At 45.4% G+C, this 23511-nt stretch overlaps 1 long non-coding RNA gene across 1 annotated transcript; it reads left to right on the top strand.

Annotated features, from left to right (window-relative positions):
• The first annotated feature begins 15384 nt into the window (after window positions 1-15384).
• Window positions 15385-18439, top strand: LOC148686633 (uncharacterized). The gene is made up of 2 exons (XR_015948795.1): window positions 15385-15498; window positions 17545-18439. It is a non-coding gene; the product is annotated as an uncharacterized LOC148686633 (long non-coding RNA).
• The last annotated feature ends 5072 nt before the right edge of the window (window positions 18440-23511 follow it).

Raw genomic sequence — 23511 nt, 5'->3', positions numbered from 1 at the left:
GGTGGGGTGGGGTGACCTCAGGCTTGAGCTGCCTCTTGCTTAGATGAATGGACTATTTTGTGTATGTAAAAACTACTCTACTGTATAGAGGTAAAATTTACATCCTTTGCCCTACCCACTTTTGCCATCACTGGCATGATGTGGCCTACAGATGGTTGCAAAGAAGCAAGTGTGGCCCACAGATTGAAAATGTTCATGTACCAGAGGCACTGTAGCTCTGATCATCAGATACTGAGGGAAGCAGCAAGATTTTCTCATGTGGTTCCAGAGACTCCATTTCTGGGGTAGCCACTGACAAGTAACTGATCCTGGTGCTTGACAGATATTATGTTTTATTCAGGTAAAGCATTATTTTGGATTTAGTTTTTATGGGTAATTTAATTACTCTGATCTTTATCAATATGATACAACCTGGTGTGTGTGTGTGTGTTGAACGCCATAAAAATACACTGATGTTTCCAATACTTGTCCTTGTTTAACAAATTGCACATAGGAGGGTGTGTGTGTGCACATCAAATGCATGGTGATTTGCATGTTGTATATTACTATGTTTTGAAGTGGAAATGATAGTGTATCTTTTTATTTATGTTCTTAATTAAGGCTGACATTCTAAGTTTCCTTTAAACACAATGAGACTTTTGTAATGGAATGCAGTGAGTTGCCTGATACTGAATCAGACAATGACTGGTCTCCTGGTGTTGTCTACACTGACTGGCAGCAGCTGCTCAGATTTCCAGACAGTTAATCTTTCACTGGAGATGATGGGGCCTGAACCTGGGACCTTCTGCAGGCAAAGCATGTGTTCTACCACTGAATTGTGATGATTCTCCATAATGTGCACAGGATTAGGCTGCATTTTGTTGATTCCCACCTCCCACTCCAGTAATGGAGACGCAGGTGGCGCTGTGGGTTAAACCACAGAGCCTAGAGCTTGCTGATCAGAAGGTCGGCGGATCGAATCCCTGAGACGGGCTGAGCTCCCGTTGCTCAGTCCCAGCTCCTGCCAACCTAGCAGTTTGAAAGCACCTCAAAGTGCAAGTAGATAAATAGGGACCACTACAGCGGGAAGGTAAACGGCGTTTCCGTGTGCTGCTCTGGTTCGCCAGAAGCGGCTTAGTCATGCTGGCCACATGACCTGGAAGCTGTACGCCGGCTCCCTTGGCCAATAATGTGAGATGAGTGCGCGGCACAACCCCAGAGTCGGTCACGACTGGACCTAATGGTCAGGGGTCCCTTTACCTTTACCTTTACCTCCAGTAATGGAGCATGGAACTTGCAGCAAAATATTGCAGTGTAGAGTTTTTCTTCCCAGGATTCTTGCCACTTCTTCCATTCCTCCCCCCCCCCTTACATATTTCCATTGAGCCGCCTATAGTCCTTCAGCATTTTGTGTTCACTGAACATGCTCAGTCCTCGTTGACAGAAGTGGCTGGCTGGTGCCGCTGTGGGACTGGCAGAGTGTAAGGCAAGGAGACCAGCAGTAGGTGGAGCCAGAGCTAATGACAGGCAGAGCCATCTTCCGGCTGGTTGGAGAGAAAGGCAGTGGGGATTGGCTGAAGTCTGAGGATGGTGGGGCATTGGGCCTAATGTACAAGCCTCCTCCATTGCTAATTGGCCTTTTAAAAAATATTCCTTCTGTAGGGCTCTTTCCATCCCTGAAGATAACATGTACTTCAGAACACAGGATTCCCACAAGCCTGCTGACATTTCCATCTTTTGGGGAATGGTACAACTTGGGTCACCATTGCAAGGGCACTCATAACCTGAACATTGGGAATAGAGGAATTGATGGTGGTAAGGCTATACAGTACTCCTATTAGGAAGTAAGTTCCTTTGGTCTCAGTGGGGCTTTGACCTGTGTAAAAATACAGTAAAATAAAAATAGGAATGGACTGATTTAATACAACAACTAGAAGCTGAAGATATAATCATATATTTAAAGCCTGCACACACACCATACATTTAAAGCACATGACTCCACCCTGAAATATCCTGGGACCTGTAGTTTAAGGGTGCTGGGAATTGTAGTCTGTGAGAGGTAACTACAGTTCCCAGGGTTCTTTGGGAGGGCAAGAACTTTAAATGTATGATGTGTAAACCACCCCTTTCCCCAGAATATATATTTAGAGCCATTATATTTAAATAGAATGAAGAAAGGAAAAACAAACAATTTTTGGAAGGGGATTGCAAGTCCTACTCAGAGCAGCAGACCCACAGAAATGAATAGTCCTTAGTCATGTTCATGAATGCCTGTGGGTCTACTCAGAGCAAGGGGTAACACTGAAGACAACAGCCCCCCTACCCCACAACAAATAATGATGATGGTGATTATGTCATTGTCATCATTATCATTGGTTGCTTTTTATTGAATTTGTGTTTATGTTTGTTGGGAGCAAATAGTTACATGAATCTGACAAAAGTAGGGGAATACTGGGCAAAGATATTTTTGAAAAGGGGTGGAGAAGAAAAATATTGGGAAATTCCACTGGTTCCACCAACTAAATCTGAGGGGGGAGTGGGAATTTTCTACTGCTTGATAGGTAAAGCAATCACCCTACCTCCCACTGCCCTCCCCCCCTGCTTTGCTTAAATATCTGGGTTTGCTAAGGCCAATTGGTTTATCCATGGAGCTCTGGAGTTCTTCCCCCAAAGTCCTGTCCTAGAAGCACCCCAATAATTATGAGGGAGTCACCTAAACCAAAGTTCATGGTGTCTTGTGATGGGTAGTAGTTAGCTGTTGTTCTGTTAAACTTTCCAAGCTTGGCTCTAACTTAAGGTGTGTTTCAAACTGTTCAAGGTGTGCAAAATGAAAGACTTTGGGAACATCATTCTTTCCATGTCCATTTTTGTGAGAATCATTGGGTTGTCTCCATCTAATTTATACACATAGACCTATTGAAATTTAGCACACCTACTGCTGAATTTAGTGCTGATAAATTCCAATGGGTCTACTCTGACTAATGTTGGACCACAACCCTGTTTCATTCCTCTGTTGCTAAATTTGTTTTCATCAAACATGCCAAGCGTCACTTAGGCAATTTGTTTAAAAACATCAGAACATGCCTTCTACTGAGGCAGTCAGTTGGTCCATCTAGCTCAGCATTGCCTACACTAACTGGCAGCAACTCTCCAGGCTTTCGGACATGGAGACCCTCCCAGCCCTACTAGGGGATGCCAGGGATCGAACTAGGCACCTTCTGTGCAGAAATCAAATGCCCTACCAGAGGGCTTGCCCACCCCTGAGGCAAGATGAGGTGACCACCTCAGGTGGCAAAATCCACGGGGGCAGCAGATCTGGCCTCCGATGAATGTGTCACCTGCTGCTGCTATTACACGCTCCTTGGACCTGCTGCTTCTACAGCAGGCATCCCCAAACTGTGGCCCTCCAGATGTTTTGGCCTACAACTCCCATGATCCCTAGCTAACAGGACCAGTGGTCAGGGATGATGGGAATTGTAGTCCAAAACATCTGGAGGGCTGAAGTTTGGGGATGCCTGTTCTACAGCATCCTCTCTGACAATGGGAGGTACTCCTGACATCCTCCTACTCTTAGGTAGGAGGTGGCTGCCTTCTGGGCTATCTTGGGCTGATTTAGAGCAGGCCCATTTGAATCGTACCAGTACTTCAACCATCAGGTAAGGTAAAAAGGTAAAGGACCCCTGGATGGTTAAGTCTAGTCAAAGACGACTATGGGGTTGCAGTGCTCATCTCGCTTTCAGGCCGAGGGAGCCAGCGTTTGTCCACAGACAGCTTTCCAGGTCATGTGGCCAGCAGGACTAAACCGCTTCTGGCACTATGGAACACCATCAGGTAAGGTTGATTTGATTCCCCCTTGTTCCTGATATTCACTCAACCCTCCTTCCCTGACAGGAGCGGCACCATTTTGTAGTTTGCCTCAGATGCCAAAATGTCAGCCCTGCTCTACCACTGAGCCGTCCCCCCCCCCCCGCTTTCTTCAGTGGTTCAGCTTCCCCCTCTCCAGAATGCTTCTACCCTAAGAACCAAATGAACAGAAGAAGAGCTCAGTGTCATTCAAAACCTTGGCTATTCCTGCAGGAGCAAACAACTCAAAGACACTTAGGTTGCTGTTTCACATCTGCCCATGGAACAGCAGCAAAAGGGAGCCTCTTTGAGGCAGAGCAGTGCCTTAACAAGCTATTTACTTGGCTTCATTTGGTCCCAAGTTCCAGTATTATAAGAGAGTGGGGAAAAACCTCTCCGCACACACAGAGATATCATTGGGAAGTATACTGGAATGCGCCCCCTCCCCTACTAGTAATTTCTTAAACACATGCACACAACTCCTTCCATAGGAGCCAACTCCTAGGGGCAGACGTCCCTTCAGGGCCCCCAATAAAATATTTGAGGGGTCGCCCTCCTCAAGTTGATTCGCATTACCATTCAAAGGGTGTGCATGCACCACGTCTTGCGATTGAGTATGCGAGTCAGGGCTTACCTGCTGCCCCCAGCATTTTATTTAAGTTTGCACCCCTGCCTCCTTCTATTAGCTTATAGCAGGTCTTCCTATCACCTTGACCATTCTTGATATCTCCTGCCTTTCTGCCGCATAACTTGCCAGGTGAAAGAAAACACGCCCTATCCAAATGCCCTTGTACAGCCTCGAACCTACTCACTCTGTTCTCAAATGCCAGGTGCAGGGTGTGCGTGCGTGAGTGAGTGAGTAAGTGAGTGAGTGAGTGAGTGAGACTGGGGACAGCGCGTTCCTCAGCTCGCTTTTGATGGTGTCTTTCCTTCCACCCGCCACTCCTTTCGAATGTTTAATGCTGTGTGTGTGTTATCCCAGACGCAATTCTCTACGCCCCCCCGCCCCCGTTCTGAAACGTGAAAATGTATCCCTTCTTTCGCGCGGGATCCATTAGAGGCCTTTAATATCCGTCTTTTTACAGCTGGAAGTTAAAAGCGCCTAACCAGATTCGTGAACTCTGACATGCTGGCCGCCAGGTCCAACTGGGAAGAGGGAGGGAGAGGGGTGGGTCGTTGTGGAAAGGGTGCGAGAGAAAGGGGGGCCGCGACGACTGGCTCCTCCAGAAGGGTGGAGGCATTATAACGTAAAATATATAAATATAAATAGCATAGCTGCCAAGTTTTCCCTTTTCTCACGAGGAAGCCCATTCAGCATAAGGGAATTTCCCTTAAAAAAAAGGGATAACTTGGCAGCTATGATAAATAGGTATATGTATATTACAAGATGCAGCTGGGTTGGAGAGTTGCGAAGAAGGAATGCGCACCCAGCGGTCCAGGGCGCACAAGAACCTCTCCGAAAGCGTGCAGGACGCATCTAGAAATGCTCTTCTTCTTCTTCTTCTTCTTCTTCTTCTTCTTCTTCTTCTTCTTCTTCTTCTTCTTCTTCTTCTTCTTCTTCTTCTTCTTCTTCTTCTTCTTCTTCTTCTTCTTCTTCTTCTTCTTCTTCTTCTTCTTCTTCTTCTTCTTCTTCTTCTTCTTCTCTTTCCAATAGCAGAGCACATTTTCCTCCCCGCCAAAGAGCAGGAGATCTTCCTACCTGGCACTTTTAGCGGGAATCTTAGCTTCAACCTCCCTCCCCTTCAGCTAACAAGCCGGCTTTGGGGAACCCTGCTTAAATCCAACCCATTTCCTTCGCTGGGGTTTCTTTATCCCAACCCCCAACCCCCGCCCACCTTTGCTTCGTCCGACTTTGGTTGCCAGAGCAGTTTGCCAAAAGAGTCACTTTTCGGCACTACTTAAGGGCGACTCCCTGGCTTAAGTTGGACTGCCTTTACATATTTCCTGGGCCTCGCTGGCTGGATTCCGCCCCCCACCCCGCCCATCTTTTTACTTATTGCTCCGGTTTGTCAAAACCAACGAGGATTTCCTCTTTTCATACCTCGAGATCCCTGTCATTAGCACTCGGAATTAACTCCTTTTCTTATATCCGGTTGCAGCAGAATAAAGTAACGTTGATCCCGAGCCTTTCCACGGAGAGACCTGCAAGAAACGCCGGTTTAGCACCAAAGTGTCCCACTTTGCCCTAGTGAGGATACAATCCAGGAAAGGGGACGTGGCGAGGAGTGCGTTTTGCCCCTTCCCTACTTCTGAGGGAGATATCCTTCCTTGCTTCGGTTTGGTTTGCTCCAATTTTATTTGCACAGAATCAAGATTGCTTTTTGCAGAGTGCCCCTTTCCATTCAGATAAAAGGGCTGATCTACAGACACACTCCCGCGGGCGCTCCTGAAGCAGAACTCTGCACCCCAGGCCGTGTGCGCTCTGTTGCGGGACAAAACCCACTCCGACCCACCTCCATTTTTCCAACCAAGCTCCCGGGGGAGCAGGTCGGAATTCGGTTTCAATTCGAGTCCCCTCCACAATAGTTTTAGATAGGAGCTGTTTTATGCGGATGAAACGGATCCAGCCCGTTACTTTATTCCACGTAAGGATCACATCTGGAACAGTTACAGGGCTGCAAAAGCGACCTAAGCACGCGTTAAACAGGGTCGCCGCCCCCCCCCGCCGCTGCTCTAATATAGCAAATGTTAGAGAAGACCATTTGAAATAGATGGACATGACTAACTTGGGTGTATTAATTTCAATGGGCCTACTCGAAGTAGAATTTAGTTGGATACAACCACTACCACCAACAAAATTATACAGTAGCCTATACAGCTGAATGCCAAAATAAGATTCTAAGCATAAAAACACTTCACCCAGGATGATGATATCTCGCTCTGTTTTAAGGAGTCTTTCGCAGGGTTTAGTTTTGCCTCCAGGGGACTCGCGAATCGAATGCTTTTTGGGGTGGACGGTGGTCCTAATTTCCCGCTTCTAGCATCGAATGAAGGGAGCTGTTCTTGCCAGACCCGTTGCCAGGAATGTTGTGATAACGGGTGCAGGGAGAGGCTCGTCTATGGGATAGCAACAGGGAACCATTGCAGAACATCATAAATATGTGCAGGCAGCCTGGTATCCTTGCTAATCTGATTGGTTCCTGGAGAGCATTAGGGCAGAACATTGGCCGTTTGCTTTGATGGTTTTCCAATAAGTAAGAGGACTGGATTTATATTTTCCTTTTATGTAAGATGAACATTCGCCAATGAGAACGCCCATCCGGTGGCTACATTCTTGCCTATGGGATCTCTTTGCCGTTCAGAATCAATGGAGGAAGCTGGAGATTTTGCCCCGGATTCTACAGTAACAGGGAAGTTGTGAGTTGTGGCTCTCCGGATGTTGCTGGACTCCAACCTTACCCAACATCCTTCCCGGCTATTAGCTACGATGGCCGGGGCTCTGGTGAGCGTTAAAGTCCTACAGCATTGCGGTGGAGGCGTGGTGTCATCGCATCCTCAGCCCTAGGTTTGCAACCTTGGCTAGGAGGTCAATCCCACTGACTAAACCAACCCCAGACAATAGCGAATGGGCCCTGCCTCAGCTGTAGAGCTTTGCGCCCAGAAGGTCCCAGGTTCAAACCCCAGCATTTCCAGGAAGGACCGGAAGAAACCCCTGGTCTGAAACACTGTCGCTTCCGGCTAGATAGACCAACAGTCTGAGTCGGTATAAGGCAGCTTCCTATGCAACACAATTATGCTTACTTTCAAGTGTGCACTCACAGGGGATCAGGAGGTTGCATATTTTTTAAGGGGCCCTAAGACTTCTGGATGCTTTTCCTGGAAACATGTGCCAGCGACACCCTTTTCTCCGTTGGAAAAGTCGAATCTCCCATGAGTCGCGATCAATTGACTTTTGGTACTTCCACGATGTCTGTTGGGAAAAGGGGATAGTGAGGGAACCTTCCCTTAATTAGCCTTTCCTGGCTCTCCTCCTCCCCCCTCCTCCCCTCCTTTTGCCTTTTTCAAAAATGTGGTTTCCTGGCGTTCAAAGGGCCCATTCTGGGGCTTTTTAATTCCCCGCCAGCCTTCGGCAGCTTTTGCGCAGCGGCGAGTGGGTAATTTATAGCGGAGCCTTCAGAGCCAGCGCGGTCGAGCGGGAAGCTCGCTCCTACACGCCTTGGCCGAGGCATAAATCACAGGAAAGGCACACACTCCTTCCTCCCCCCCGCCACTCTGCGGTCACTCAATGAGAACGGGGCGAGGTGGACACCAACCTGCTTCCCGAAGCAGGTGCCTGCTCTTCTACGCCCTCTGTCAAGTTCCAACAGGCTCTGCGACTTGGAACAGGTTAAAAATATAACATGCTATTTAGGAGTTCCCGGAAAGGAAAAGGGATCTCTCCGCAGCGACTGGGGATTCGGTGGCCTCGATTCCTAGCCTCCTGGCGATGCAGTACTGTAGAGTTACTTCTGGTGTTGGTTTGCTATCTATCAATCATCTATCATCTATCTTCTGTCTGTCTGTCTGTCTGTCTGTCTGTCTGTCTATCTATCTATCAATCATCTATCTATCTATCTATCTAATCATCTATCTATTTCCCATTCCCCTCGCCACCAATGAACGCGAAAGCGTAATTTGCGGTTCTCCTCATTTAACCCCCACAACAACTCTGTGAGTTAGGTTAGACTAAGAGGCAGTGGGGCAAGGGTGCGCAGAAAATTTCATGGGCACTGTGGTGCAGTAGATAGAGTGTTGACTAGGACCTAAGATACTAGGGTTCACATCCCCATTCGACCATGAAGCTCGCTAGGTGATCTTGGAAACAGTCACTGCCTCTCAGCCTAACCTACCTCACAGGGTTATTGTGGTGATTGATCATAGTAATCATTTTGACCTCCCAGGGTCCAAATCCGGCAGTCTAATCTCTATGCCACCACTGGCTTTTCTTTTCTTTCCTTTGCTTTCCGCAGCCGTTTTGGGTTTGTAACTACCTGGAGTCAGTGACCGACCTACTTTTGGGGGGCCCTGAAGCTTCAACTGTTATGGGGGCCCCTTTGCAACCAGCAATAGTTCTGCAACAGGTCTGGGTAACTAATATTATCTTCTTCAATGCGGTTGTTTGCAACAACCTTTACAACATCTGTGGTATTTACTCTTAAACATTGGGTTTGTTAAAACCAAGCAATTTCACTCAAATCAATGCAGCTCAAATTAGGTCTACTAGACCCATTTTTTTAAAAAAACGATTTGGACTGAGGTTGCTTCTGGGGCCCCTGCAAGATAAGGGGCCTTCAAGCTGAAGCTTCATTAGTTTCAGAATAGACTCGCCCCTGCCTGGAGCGGTGATCTCAGTGCAACCTACAATCATGGGCGTAGCCGGGATTTTTGTTAGAGGGAGTAGGCTTTTGTTAGGGGGGGGCATAACCTCCGATTTGTATTTATTTTTAGTGATTTAGGGGGGCAGTTGCCCCTCCTACCCCCACCCCCATGCGTACAGTGTCGTTAGATCTGTACCGGGGTTAACAAAAGATCAGGCCAAAGTCTCCTGTGGTGGTCACAGTGGCCAACCCAACGCCTCCAAAGGAAGCCCAGAAGCAGGTCCTGAGCGCAGCGGCGCTCTCCTCGCCTGTGATTCCTAGCCATTGACCTTCGCTCCGAGAGGGCAGGTGGTACATTGCCTTATTCTCAATGAATTCCCCGAAGTCCTACACTTGTTCAGAAGTAAGTCCGACAGAGTTCGATGGGTGCTATCCTACCCTAGGCACTCGCTTTCCTGGGAGGATGTTTCACTTTACACAGTGGGGGTTGCACCAGATTAAAATTGGCTTGGGTCTGTGATGCTGGCTTCGTTTATTTATTTTAGCTGAGAGGAACAGTCAAGTCCCCGTTCGAAATTTACCAAAGTCCACCTCCTTCAAACGTTGATTTTCTTGACTCCACCAACATCTATGGCAGTTGACGGCTGAATATAAGGAAGCAAATGGGAGGTTGTACCCTAGTTTTGGAGTAATCTACTTTCAGATGATATTTCAGATAAAGTTTGTTTAGCCCAGTGGGAGAGCGTCGCAGACAGTAGCACAAAAAGGCAGGGGCAGGGGCAGGGCGACTGGGAGCCACAGTCCCTCCGGGTGGTTGGGTAGGGCGATGTCCCACAAAAAGCTCAGCAGCTTTGGGTGATTGCCGGCGGGAGTTGCTACGCCAGTGCACATAGAAGGTCTCCGGTCCGGTTGGATCCCGGGCATCTCCAGGTAGGGTTGGGAGAGAGACTGAATTGTTAGAGAGGCGCTGCCAATGGGATAAAGCAGCTTCTTGTTTGTCCACTCTCTGTCTCAAGGTGCTCACATAGTTTAGCCAACAAACCTAAGTAGTTTTAAAATCCACTGATTGGACACACGCACGCACGCACAATTGTCAGTGGCACTGGTACCAGGATTGCGCAGAGTTTAATCACGCGTTTACAGCAGCAAGCCCATATAGATTTCCTAGCAAAGAAGGCAGTACACTGAATTTACTCCCAAGCAAACGCGCATGGAATCAAACTGCGGATTTATTCCCACGGATAAGAAGCGGCTACAAAAACGCTTAGATTGGAATCGCGACCTGAACTGATGAGTGTGTGTGTGTTCCGCGGGAATGAGGTCCATAAGCGAACTGTTGGCGATCAGTACCTAAACGGCCATCTCTGCCTGCGCCCTATTGCACTACGCATCGGAAACCCGCTTCATTGCGATTTATATAATCTGTCCCAAGTAAACACGATTTAGAAACCACGAACTAATTATCTCCCTTTGGGGTCAGGATCCAACTGTCCAAAAATAGTTTCGGTAATGCAAAGGTTATATAGGAGGAATTGATATCGCGACTGCAGACATGACAATGATTTCCTCAGGGATGTGTTTTACATTTATTTCAGCATGAAAGTCAAACACGGGTGTGAAAACTTTCCCTCGAAAATGCATGGGGTTTAGACGTTTGTTTGGCAGTGGTGCCAAGTTGAATAAAGTTTTGGGGGAGCCCAGGTAAGCCGCGTCGGCATAATCGATCATTACACGCCGCTCGCACACACCATTTGAATAATAATGCACATCAACCTGGGCGGGAGGGAGAGTAGCACTCTCAAATATTTTAATGGCGAGGCGGCAAAGGGATCTTGGCCCCTAGGAATCGGCTCCTAAAATTGGATCAATGCATAATAATGGGTTGTATCCGACTAACTCAGAGTAGACCCACTGAAATAAATAAACTTGATTCTATAATCTAGTCGAATCAATAATAATAATAATACCCTGTTCCTGTGACTGTATTATGTTTTAACAGTTTTAAATTCTGAATTTTAAATTGTATCCTGCCCAGGGGATCTGTAGGTGAAGTGCAGGTAATAAATTTAATCATAATCATAATTCAACAATGGTTCTCATTTAATTATATTGATGTTCGTTGTAACTTTTAAAACAGCCGAAAAAACACACGGATCCACCATTCATGGATTTTAATCCTATCTGGGCATAAACCAGAAGCAAGTTTAATGGACTGAAATTGAATATATTTTTCAGTGCTGGGAAGCGGGATCCAGATCCTTTCCCCCTCTATCCCGCCCCTCCCCAACACTTTTCATATCCATTGTTCCCACCGAGACTTCCAACACCTGCTGGAATCTCTCCTGATGGAATCAATGGCGTTTTTGTTTGGTTTTGTTTGTTTGTTTGTTTTAAACAACAGATTATGAATGGATTGTCCGACCTCCCCTTGTTAGGGATGCCATCCTGAGAACCTGCACGCGATCGCCCCCCCCCAGCCCAAAATAAACTAGTGATTTAAAATCTGTGGGGTATTTATTTATTTCAGCCGCGTTGATCAGCCGCCCAGACGCAGCGTTATCCAAGCTGCTTACAAAGCATATCTCAGGAAAATGCAGCAATAAATCCAGAATGAAAATAAATAAATCAGTAAACACATTCTCACAAGTACATTGCGGGGGGGGGGCGTTTTCCTGGATTCTACAGGAAGGGACACACACACACACACACACACACACTCCCATTTTAATTTTTATTCGATTTCAGTAAATCCAGCGATGGGGATATCAAGGGGTAGCCCACAGACTTTTCCCTCCTCCCCACCACAAATAAGAGCCGTTTCCAGATTTCTGATGAGACTGGCGTGTGTGCGGGGGGAGAGACCTTTAGGGGTCCCGTTTCATAAGGTACAACTGCAATCGCCATTTCCTTCCCCATGCCTTTGATCCCACCAATGTGCTAAAATTCCATTCGCTCTGTTTAGAACGGGGTGGGGGTGGGGGGCGAATCCCAGTCAGGCAGTTCGGATGAAATCCAAGTGGAATCCAGCACGGCAAACGTGGCTGTTTAGTGCCGGATGACGCGCTTGAGAATTTTTAATTTATTTAGGTGGGGGGTATTTAAAAATAATAAAAACACGTTTGCGTTTGATAGTGTACGTCCACATCATATATCTGGGCGCGCACGCGCGCGCGCAAACAAACTCTTGCAGCGCGTACTCCAGTAAGCTTTACCGAAGGAATTTGAAAACAGTTTGTCTCCTAAGTGCCACGACGATTGGTAATAATGAGCAATCATAGCTCCTATAAATAATACTGCGTTGTATGTAAATTCTAAGCAGAGTAAGCCCACTGAAATATATGAACCCAAGTAGCCCATCTCCACTGATTTCAGCGGGTCTACTCTGAGTGGAACCAACACTGGGAGGCAGCCCCAAAATAGCCAAACAAAACAGAGGGAAGAAAGGATGAATGAGATAATAAATTTCGAAACAAAATAAAATAGATTTTTTTAAAGGCTTCTTTTCTCTTTGTCAAACAGATGGAGGGAAAAAAACATATATCCCAAAGAAGGCTTTCGCTAAGCTTGATTCAAAGTTCTTTTAGAAACGAGAAAAAGGATTAAGGATAGATACAACAGACGGAAGGAAACGCAACCAGGATTGTGGAAACAACTTGGCGAAGATATAATCCGGTACGATATTTTAATTATCGTCTCTAATATGAGATTATTATACATATGGCATTGATAGCCTGAGCGTTACCGATGTATATATACAGAACATCTCTTCTTCCCCTAATGACTTTGAGCAATATATTTTGCGGTAGCTAAATTGTCTCAAATACGCAGGGACTTTCGCTCTTCCTTCGTTCTTGCTTCCTGACCTAGAAAAAACTAAAGACGTGTAAAGGCAGGCTTTTAACACCCACACCACCACTACTTATAGTAAATGACTTTATAAATGACTTTGGCAATATTAACGCTATCCCGAGTCCCTGGAAGACCCACGTGCTTCTTCCCTACTTGCATTTGGGTAGGGGGCCGTTAAAACTTTTCTGTTTAATGTGGGGTTTTTTGTGGGGTTTTGGGGGTATGTTCCTAACGGTAGTTGTTTTGGCTGTTGTGAAATTTACTCTTTTCTGCTGTTTGCTTAATATTATTTGTGCTTTACTTGAACACTGCTCTGATTCCCTTAGAGAGCAAGAACCGGATTTAAAGGATGTTAAACAAATTAAAGATAGGCTATTAATAGTTACATTGCAGCATTATTAATATAAATTAAAGAAGGCAATATTTATTACTGCAGTTAATGCTATATCATATATGATATTGTATATATTTTACTATTCATACAAATTAAATAAATATTTCTTAATATCATTAACAATGTGTTCATGAATTATTAGTAATGCTATTATTAACATTGTTAATATTATTAACTATTATTAGTTAACCATGTTACTATTGTTGTCGTTGTTTATTTTTAATAACAACATTTTCCCTCTAGTTTGAGAATTCTAGCAGGCGTCTCAAACCTCTTTTGTTGGTCGCCACAATATTTAAACATTTGACGAGAATAGGTCTATCATTCTGTACATCAGCGTTCCTGTCAATTTGCAGATATTTAAAGGAAATTAGAAGAGAGAGGGAGAAGTCAAAGTGAAAATAAAATAAAATAAACCCAGGATTCTCGAGTCTAGCAGCCCAGTTCATATATAATAAAAAAGAATAGCATAAAAGTTATTGAGGGCTTTATAAGTTGGTGTAATGTTGATGATGGGCGCCCTCCTACAATTCCTTTTTTTTGTTATTCTAAAGAACAATTATTCTAACTATGCACTTATTTTGAAGAACAGTAACATTAAACAACCACGATGGATGCCATCAATACCAGGCTATCCAAGGTCATTTGACATTCTGTGACTGTATCTATCCTTATACGTTTAGGTATCAGATCCCTATTCGTAAAAGCCATTCATCATCATATTATTAATAACCATTATCACGACTGGCAATCAGCCTCGTCTAGAACGGTCGGTTGTTGCGCGCTAGGCTACTTGCGGATTCCTATCTACTCTTCCGCCCTTTGAAGTTTCTACCTCGTGGGGAATTCTTTTTAAAATAAAAATAAAAAAATTGTCCGCTCGGAGGCTTTGGATCACTCAAAGAAGCGCTGACGTCGCTCTTCCAAATTGGTGTGAAATCGGATTTCAGCCTCTCCCTTCTCTGCTTTTTCTTCTCCCCTCGACAGAGCTGGCGCCCCACCCTGCCCGATCCCAGGCTTCGGCGAGGCGTCTCTGTGGCCGGGCCCGAGGGACCAGGCGCCCCGATGGCGAGGAGAAGAAGAAGAAAGGCCGAGAATCGGTCCCCAAGGGTCGCCTAAGGACTCTCTCTCTCCACTCCCTACCAATACTTTGCGTCGCGCGCCAAGCCCTCCGGATCCCCGAAAAGGCCTGGCCAGGCGACGCTGCCTCTCCCTGACGGGCTAAGTCACTTTCACCTCCAATAAAATTGGAATCGCCGGCGACGCGAGTGTCTATGTATTGCTCCGGCGCCCCCTAGAACGGGTGGGACCGGGAGCGCAACAGCATTGAAGTAAAAATTGAGTTGTTTTTCCCCTTCTCCCGCGCGATCAAGGCGAGGGAAGTCTTGGTGTCAAGGCTCCTGGAACATCCTGATTTGAGGAAAGAAAAGCGCTACTGATTTTTCACCGTGCAACCCCTTCTCCCCCGCACAAAGTACACACACAGTAGTACCGCACGTTTGGGTGCAGAAATACTTCTCATCTATTGTTTTGAGACGGGGTTACTGAGACATCATTTTACCCCTTTTCCTTCAACCCCATGCCACATCCACGTGTAAAGCAGTCTTATAACACTTTAATAGTAGTTCTGTGAGAGCAACACTCTTAACAGGCTGTGATCCTTAGGGTTCTTCGGGTGAAGCCATCAGTGCGCCAAACATATGATGTGCGTGTGACCCCGGTCTGTTCAGTACATTTCCCTTTCGATATGTCCTGGCCCCCCCCGCCCCGTTGATGTCAGGCAGCATCTGTGGAACTCTCTGCCTCATTGACATATGCTGCCCTACAATCCTAACCCCTATTTTGCCTTCTACTGAAGACCATAGCGAAGATTGTAGACCACCCGGCGGCGCCTGCGCGGTGTCAAGACAAGACTGCGCACGTGTGGCGACCGTACGGACTGCGCATGCGCTGTCAGTACGAGCTGCCGCTTGAGTGCCGTGCGTGCAGGTGTCGCGCATGCGCAGTCCGTACGATCGCCACACATGGGCAGTCTGTATGGACACCGCGCAGACGCAGCCGGGTGGTTCGCCCCGCCCCGGGTGCCGGAGAGTCTTCCTCCGCCACTGCCTTTTGGTATACTTCTTAATAGGACAGGTAATGGGTCATATGCTACTCTAGTACCAGGGGTTGTCTCCAGATAGTGTTACATCAGCAGGCATAGGCAACCTTGGTTCTCCAGATGTTTTAAAACTACAACTCCCATGATCCCTAGCTAACAGGGCCAGTGGTCAGGGATCATGGGAGTTGTAGTTCGAAAACATCTGGAGAGCCAAGGTTGCCTATGCCTGGGTCACAGTCTCATTGTCCCTGATATCGTGGGCGTAGCAGACAGTAACGTGGGGGGGGGCTTTTGTGGGGGGGACAGAAACGACGTAATTGGTCAGTTAAACAGCTGCCCCTTGCCCCCCCCTGGTCATGCCCCTGCCTCAGTGTTTTTTTCCCTACAAAATGTTAAGGGGTACTCTCATTTTCCTACTCATTGAAATATTGCCCCTCAATGAGGCCAAACTTTGATTCACAAAACGTTTAGGGGTATGCGGCCCCCCCAGAAAAAAGCACTGCCCTGCCTGATATTGTTATCACTATTATTATCGGGCCCTTCACCCTAAGGTCCCAGGGCAGGTTACAACAATTAGAGCACCATGTTCAAAACAGTTTTAAACAACTTGCAACCACAGAAATAAGGTGGGTCCTTAAAATATGCAACTCTTTTGTCAAAAGCCAGGATAAAAGGGTGCATCTTTAACTATGCTGGCAAAGGCTGGTGGGAGTTCTATTACTCCAGCTACAGGAAGCTCCCTGTTGCAGCAGAGGGTTGCCAACCTTTCTTTACCTCACAAAGCAACAATTCCTATAGTTCCCTGTGAAGAAGGATTGACAGCTAAACCACTTTGAGAAGAATCATAGCTCTGTGAGGGGGAATTGGGACCCCCTAACAACTCTCAGCACCCTGAACAAATTGCAGCTCCTACGATGCATTGGGGGAAGCCATGACTGTTGAAACTGATATGATACTGCTTTAAATGTGCAGTGCAGATGGGAACTCAGTGTTGCAGCAGGGAATGTTTCTCTGCTTGGTTCACTTCCACACCATACATTCATGGGCATAGCCGATGGGCAGGGAGGGGCAGCTGCTCCCCCTAAATCAATACAAATTAATAAAAATACATAGCTGAGGTTCTCCCCCCCCCCTAACAAATCCTGGCTATGTCCATGCATACATTTAAAGGACTCATTCACCACTTTAACTGTCACAAAGTACCCTGGGAATTGTAGTTTGTTCATGGTGAAGGAAATGATAGCTTTGTGCGGTCAGCACCCTGAACTAGTTTCCCAGGATTTTTTTTTTTGGGGGGGAGCCATAATAACTCATAAAGTGGTGTAAGAGTGCTTGAAATGTATTGCATAGATACATAGCAAGTTTTCTCTCCCCTCTAACAGCTGTTTGGCATTTTGTGTCAGTTGAGCCCATGCAGTTCCCATGGGGTTATTTAAATCCCTCCCTATTTAGGAGCCTGCAAAATCTTTGTTCTGTAAAACTTGGACTTCCTCCAAACCTCCTGTTATTCCAGGGGCATGGCACAGTTTGCCAGGGTTTGGGGAGGTGCGTGCGCAAACGCCCAAGTGGGGGAAGAGTGTGCTTATCCAGCCCTTGCCCCAGGTGCCACCGGGCAGGTGCTCGAGCACTGGTTGGGGGTGGGGCACAGAGGATGCATGAAGGGGATCTCTGCGGTGTGTGTATGCCTGGTTGACACCCCCCCAATTGTGTGCCCGGGGCAATGGCCCCCCGGTCCCCCAATGCTACACCACTGTGTTATTCCCCTCTTCTGCATGAGTGGAGCTTTTTGGTTATGTAAGGACTAGCACACAGAGAATCAAGATCACTATCAGTGTATATATAATATGTGAGCCTTACCTGCAACAAAATGTTGCAGCACGATTCCAGCTGTTTCATTCCACAATCACCACTCTAGTTTTCACACAGTACTCAGTTAGCATTTAGTTGTGAAGGAGGATGTCCTCATATGGGTTGTTTTGAGATTTGGGCTTCCCTTATAAGTTTTATTTGCTTGTGGACGGCTTTAAATCTACCACTACCCCTTTCCCTCACCATTGATTCTCTCTCTCTCTCCTATCAAGGTTCATCACTGGCACATCTGAAGCATGACCAATCTTGTCACCCTCAGTCGGACTCTAATTTATGAACTGGGCTGGTGGGGATGAGCTTGTGTCTTTAAGAATTCAGCATTTCAGAAAGTTCCCTCCTTAAGAGACATCTCCCCTCCCTGGGACTGAAAGGTTATCAGGAACGATAAATGGTTTCACCTTCGGCCTTTTTTTGACATTTGATGGATGAGATCAGCTTGATGGAAGCCTCTTTGCTCTAATTAGCTCCACTCCACTCTAAATTGTTTTAACACCTTCCCTTTGCTCTGGATGAAGTTATGTTGGCATGCCCTAACATGAAAATTCAGACTTGCCCCATCACCTGTAGCATCAGTTGACATATGATTTTCTTTTGCTTTCTGATTGATCGATAGTCCTCATGATCCCAAGGCTTTCTGATAATGCCGTGTTCATTATAAAGCATCCCCATGACATTGGACACATTGGAAGCATGCATTTAAAGCACCGAGATACTACTGTAAAACAGACATGGCTTCTCCCAAAGAATTATGAGAGCTGTGGTTTGCTAAGGATGCTGAGAGTTGCTAGAGACCCCACTATTCCCCAGAATGGCTTAGCAATCAATCAGGGAACTCTGGTAATTGCTTTCCATCCAGGCCTTACATAAGCATGGAGCTGAATTATGTAAATTCCTGAGATAGTAAAAAGAAAAACAAAAAGGACTGTAGAGTTTAAGATTACAGGTGCAGTTCACATTTTTATATCTGTTTTTGGAATGCTCCCCATGTCTTCATTGTTTTTTATTAAAACTTGCTTTCATTGTTGATCTTTTTTACTGTTAAATCCTTTTGAGCTGTTTTACAATATGTGGTTTATAAACTGAGTCAATAAATTAATAATCAATCAATCAATTGAAAAATCAGTTTTTCAGCAAGTACAGAGTCACAGAACTTAGAGTTTTAGAGTTAGAAGGGGTTCCAAGGGTTATCTAGTCCAACCCCATGGAAAGCAGGAATTCTAAGTACCCATGACAGATGGCCATCCAGCCTCTGCTTATTAACCTCCAAGGAAGGAGAGTCCACCACATCCGGAGGGAGTCTGTTCCACTGTCAAACTGCTCTTACAGTCAGAATGTTCTTCCTGATATTTAGTCGGAATCTCCTTTCTTGTAACTTGAAGCTATTGATTTGGTTCCTACAGAGCAGGAGAAAATAAGCTTGCTCCACCTTCCATGGCACCTTCTTTAAGATAGTTGAAGATACCGTAGCTATCATATCTCCTCTCAGTCTCCCTTTCTCCAGGCTAAATATACCCAGCTCCTTCAACCGTTCCTCATAAGGCTTGGTTTCCAGACCCTGGATCATCTTGGTCGCCTTCCTGTGCACACATTGTAGCTTGTCAATGTGCTTCTTAAATTGTGGTGTTTAGAATTGGACACAGTGCTCCAGGATCATTTTCCATAGTTTCCCAAGCAGAAACACTAGCATAGCAAGCTAGTGCAAAACCTTTCTCTCAGATGTTATAGAATTTTTTAATTTAATTGCAGGGAGTTTGTTTGTTTGTTTGTGTGTGTGTTTTAATGTGCAGGGCCGTCGTAAGCATATCGGGCGCCCTGGTGCGAAGATCACTCCGGCGCCCCCCCCCCCCCCGTTTCCCACCGTTGCTGTCTGGCAGGCGCAGCGCCGCTGCAGCGGGCGCAGCTGTGTGGCCCCCCCCCCTGGTGGCCCGGCGCCCTGCTGCCCTGCGCCACCCAGCCTTGCCTTAGAGCCGGCCCTGTTAATGTGTGCTTTCAAAACTGTGACACTCTCATTGCAATTTCAAGTGGTACAATCCATGCTATCATTGCTGAACTCTGCCACCCTAGATTCTACCACTTCTCTCTTTCTGGCAGGATTTCTTGGTGTGGGGGTGATCTTATTTTTGTACCCAGCACACAATTTATTATTATTATTATTATTATTTTACTGAACATCATCTGTTGGGAGGGGAAACAAATCTGGCCCATCTCCCAGGTGGAATGTGCCTTTCTGAAATACAACCACCTCAGGAGAGAGAGAAAAAAATCTTAAATATGAATTACAATTCTTATATGAAAGACAGATGTGAACTGTTAAAAATGTTTATAATGTGGCTTAACATTAAAAAAAAAAACACCTATTAACGAAGGGAGCTTCGCTGATGGGGATTGTTTGGCATGAGGGATTAATTACAAGGCTTTCACCTCTCGAACTGTCGTCTTAAGCCAGTCAAGACCCTAAGCAGCTAAGCAGATAGAATTTGTTTGTGTATTTTAGAATGGTATAGGAGTCCATTCAACTGGGGAGCTGTGGTGGGAGGGGGAGGCTGTTTTATCCCACTGCTTTTCAATCAAAGGCCAAACTCTCTTCCAATTTTAATCCCATGGTAAAGAAATATCATCTTAAATAAGATCATCTGTCAATAAACACAGTCAGGGTAACCACCCTGTCCCCCCCAACATGCATTCCTTAAAAACTCTAAATTTTAAGGGACAGATTGGATGTAATATACTTTTAAAAAATATAACAAGTAACAGAACACACAAACATTTTCTTTTTAACACACATATAAACTTATTTAATGGCACTTTAATCAACATATGAAAAATCTAGGTCTAAGCCCCAAGCGGCCTACAATACCAGTATTGGCAAGAGATAGCAAAGGTTATAAAAGTTATTGAATTATCATCAAAAGTGAGATAATGCTTAGTTATGAGAGAGGGAGAGCTATTCTTTTATTTATTAAAAATATTTATAGGTCCCCTTTCTGAGTGAAACTCACTCCAGACCTGTTGAATGATAAAAAAAAATTGCAACCCAACAATAATTATCAGATCAAATACAACAGCTCCTGTAGAGCTCAAAACATTAATAAAAGCGAGCTGAGAGTGGGTGATAAGTCAACTAAGGCATACTCGGCGTAGACCCATGGAAATCAATGGCATCAGTTCATGAGACCTCCAGCCCAAAGGAACTCAATGGCAGCGTAGACAGAGAGTGAGTCACTCTTTGGATAGGCCAGTAAAAAAATTATGTGGGCCTTCAAGATCTTCCTGCAGACCTTGAAGTATAATAAGAACATAAAGAGAGCTTGCTGAATCATGCCAATGGCCCATCTATTTCTACATACTGATCACAGTGGTCAGCTGGAGGCTGCTATGGGATCCTGTGGATTCCAGTAACTGAGCAGGCAGAGCACCAGAGCTTTTTTTCATCCAGAACTTGCCAGAACTCAGTTCCAGCACCTCTCCTTCTAGAAAAATAGCACTGCAGAGCATAACTCTTCTGGCTAGGAGCCATTGATAGTCCTCTCTTGCAGTAGCTTTATGAAGGTTTGAAGGTGGTGCTGAATGGTTACCATCAGGAGCTGGAATAGGTGAAGGAAGATCTCTCTCTTTTAGAACATTTCATTGATTTTAAAGTAAAATGACATAGATAAAACTCAACAAAAGTGTAGAGTGTTACATGCATACACCAGTCACATATAATAAAGAAAAGTGAGCAGGGACGCTGTCAAATAACTAAATTGTTGAATGCATCGCCAAGTCTTCAACTATCTAGGACATAGCCTCTCCAGACGTAAATGGTTGGAGGTCTAACATCAATGACATTTCTATTTACATAACTGATATATTGGGATCATACTGGTGGCTGGTCAAAACGATCTTGCTTAGTTTGGCCTCTATTGCATTAGAATCATAGAATCATTAGATCAGGGGTAGGCAACCTCAGGCCCAATTGCCTTCTAAATCCGCCCCGGGGATGGTCCGGGAATCAGTGTGTTTGTACATGAGTAGAATGTGTCCTTTTAGTTAAAATGCATCTTTGGGTTATTTGTGGGGCATAGGAATTTGTTCATTTCCCCCCTTCAAAATACCAGTTTAGTCCGGCCCACCGCAAGGTCTGAGGACGGTGGACTGGCCCACGGCTGAAAAAGGTTGCTGACCCCTGCATTAGATGCTTTGAAAGAGCCAGATCCCAAACTCTTCCTTGCCATTCTGTCAGAGATGGACCTTTGGGGCTTTCCAATCAGTGATCTCTAAATAAACCACAGTAAACAGTGTGGTTGTTATATTCTAATCTAAACTATAAAGTAAAGGTCTTGCAACAGATGAACAAGAGCAGGGTTTGGGTCCAATAATTGACCAGTAATGTTAGAAGCAACCTCAATAGCGTTTTGCCTAAACCCAGAAAGCTTGTCACACTCCCACCATAAATATATGAGATATAATGAGATTAGAATTATACATGATCAAGCTTTCCTTAGCACCTTAGCCCTTGCTCCCCCCCCCCGCAAGACCAATTGCAGTCATTAACAGTCGTTAACAGTCATCAACAGGTTTACCACTCCTATCAGCCCATCACCCATTCCCATCACCCCCACCCTCTGAATATACATAAGGGTCTGGTGGATTCTCTTTCAGTGTATCTGACGAAGTGTGCATGCGCACGAAAGCTCATACCAAAATAAAAACTTAGTTGGTCTTTAAGGTGCTACTGAAGGAATTTTTTTATTTTGTTTCGACTCAGACCAACACAGCTACCTACCTGTAACTTCCAACAGGTAGACCAGGAAGAATACTCTATATTTCCCCTCAAATAATTGCCAACCTAAGGATCAACTTTGCTAGCTGAGGTTGAATTTCCAGGGGATTTATTATTATTATTTTTTAGTGCAGAGGGACCATGACAAACAAAGCTGCAAATGTGAAATAAATCCACCAGTTTTGTAAAATGTGGCTTGCTTCACACTTCGGTCAGTGGTTCAATTTCCTTTTGACTTAGAACCAAATCTATCAAAATTCAGCAGATGGGGGTAGCAAGAGAAAGGCGGGAACTGTGATGGTGTAAGTCATCACCTGAAACGGGCGGTTTTTCAAATGCCATTTATGAAACAATTTTTAAAAACTTTTATCATAACTAAATGCATTTGTTTAATTGTGATCTGAAACTACAAGGCAACCAGAACATAATCCACTGGGAGATTCTGGGCCCATCCAGACGACCTATTTCTGGAGCCTTCATCTGGGCTTTCTTCCACAAAGCTTATGGGGATGTTAGAGTATATCCTGTCCTTTTTGAGCATTTATTCTGATTCATTTGCAAGGTTTTTAGATTATTTATTTATACTAATATTTCTATACCACGAATTCCTCTCTCTCTCTCTCTCTCTCTCTCTCTCTCTCTCTCTCTTTCCCATGTGTGTGTGTGTATGTGTGTGGTTTACAACAATTGTAAATGAACACCATGCAATAAAAAACCATTTAAAAAGTTAAAATTAGAAACCAGGTAATTATTGAGGAAATATGTATTCTTCATTGCCTGCATTAGCCTGGCAGAATAGAAAGGTTTCCAGCAGGTGTTGGCACAGAAGGCCCCTGCTGAATTTCTGTTGGCAGAGCCCTCCACAGGACTAAGTTGATGACACTAAAGACTCTTGTTTTGTGTTGATGTCAAATAAGCCCCACCAACTCAGTGGACAACAACAGTCCTTCAGCGATTGAGCTGGGACATAAGGGTTTGGGCGGTCCCTGGGGTTCAGGGTTTTGTAAATTAACAGAAGGCCCTTGAACCTGGCTCAGGAGTCGATGGGCAGCCAGTGCAGCTGTTTTCATGATGGTGTCCCATGTTCTCAGCCAGGTGTCCCCTCCAGCAGTCTGGCTGCCGCCTTCTGCACCAGCTGGCGCTTCCAAAACCAGGCCCAAGGGCAGCCCCACATAGAGCCCATTGCAGTAATCCAGCCTCAAGGTTACCAACTCATGGTCAGGTTATACCTGTCCAGGAATGGACATAGCAGGCAAACAATCCAAACTTGATCAAAGGCACACCTAGCCACTGAGGAGGACAATAAGGAGGGCAAATGATAACACGCATTCATCCTGCATTCATCTGAATTTGCTTGCAGTAGGTTGACATGTCTTACCATTCATCATTTGTCAACTCACACTTTCCGATGCATTTC

The sequence above is a fragment of the Zootoca vivipara genome, chromosome Z2 (assembly GCF_965207765.1).
Source record: "Zootoca vivipara chromosome Z2, rZooViv2.hap1.1, whole genome shotgun sequence".
Taxonomy (NCBI): Eukaryota; Metazoa; Chordata; class Lepidosauria; order Squamata; family Lacertidae; genus Zootoca; species Zootoca vivipara.
This window is presented reverse-complemented; position numbering and strand designations above follow the sequence as displayed.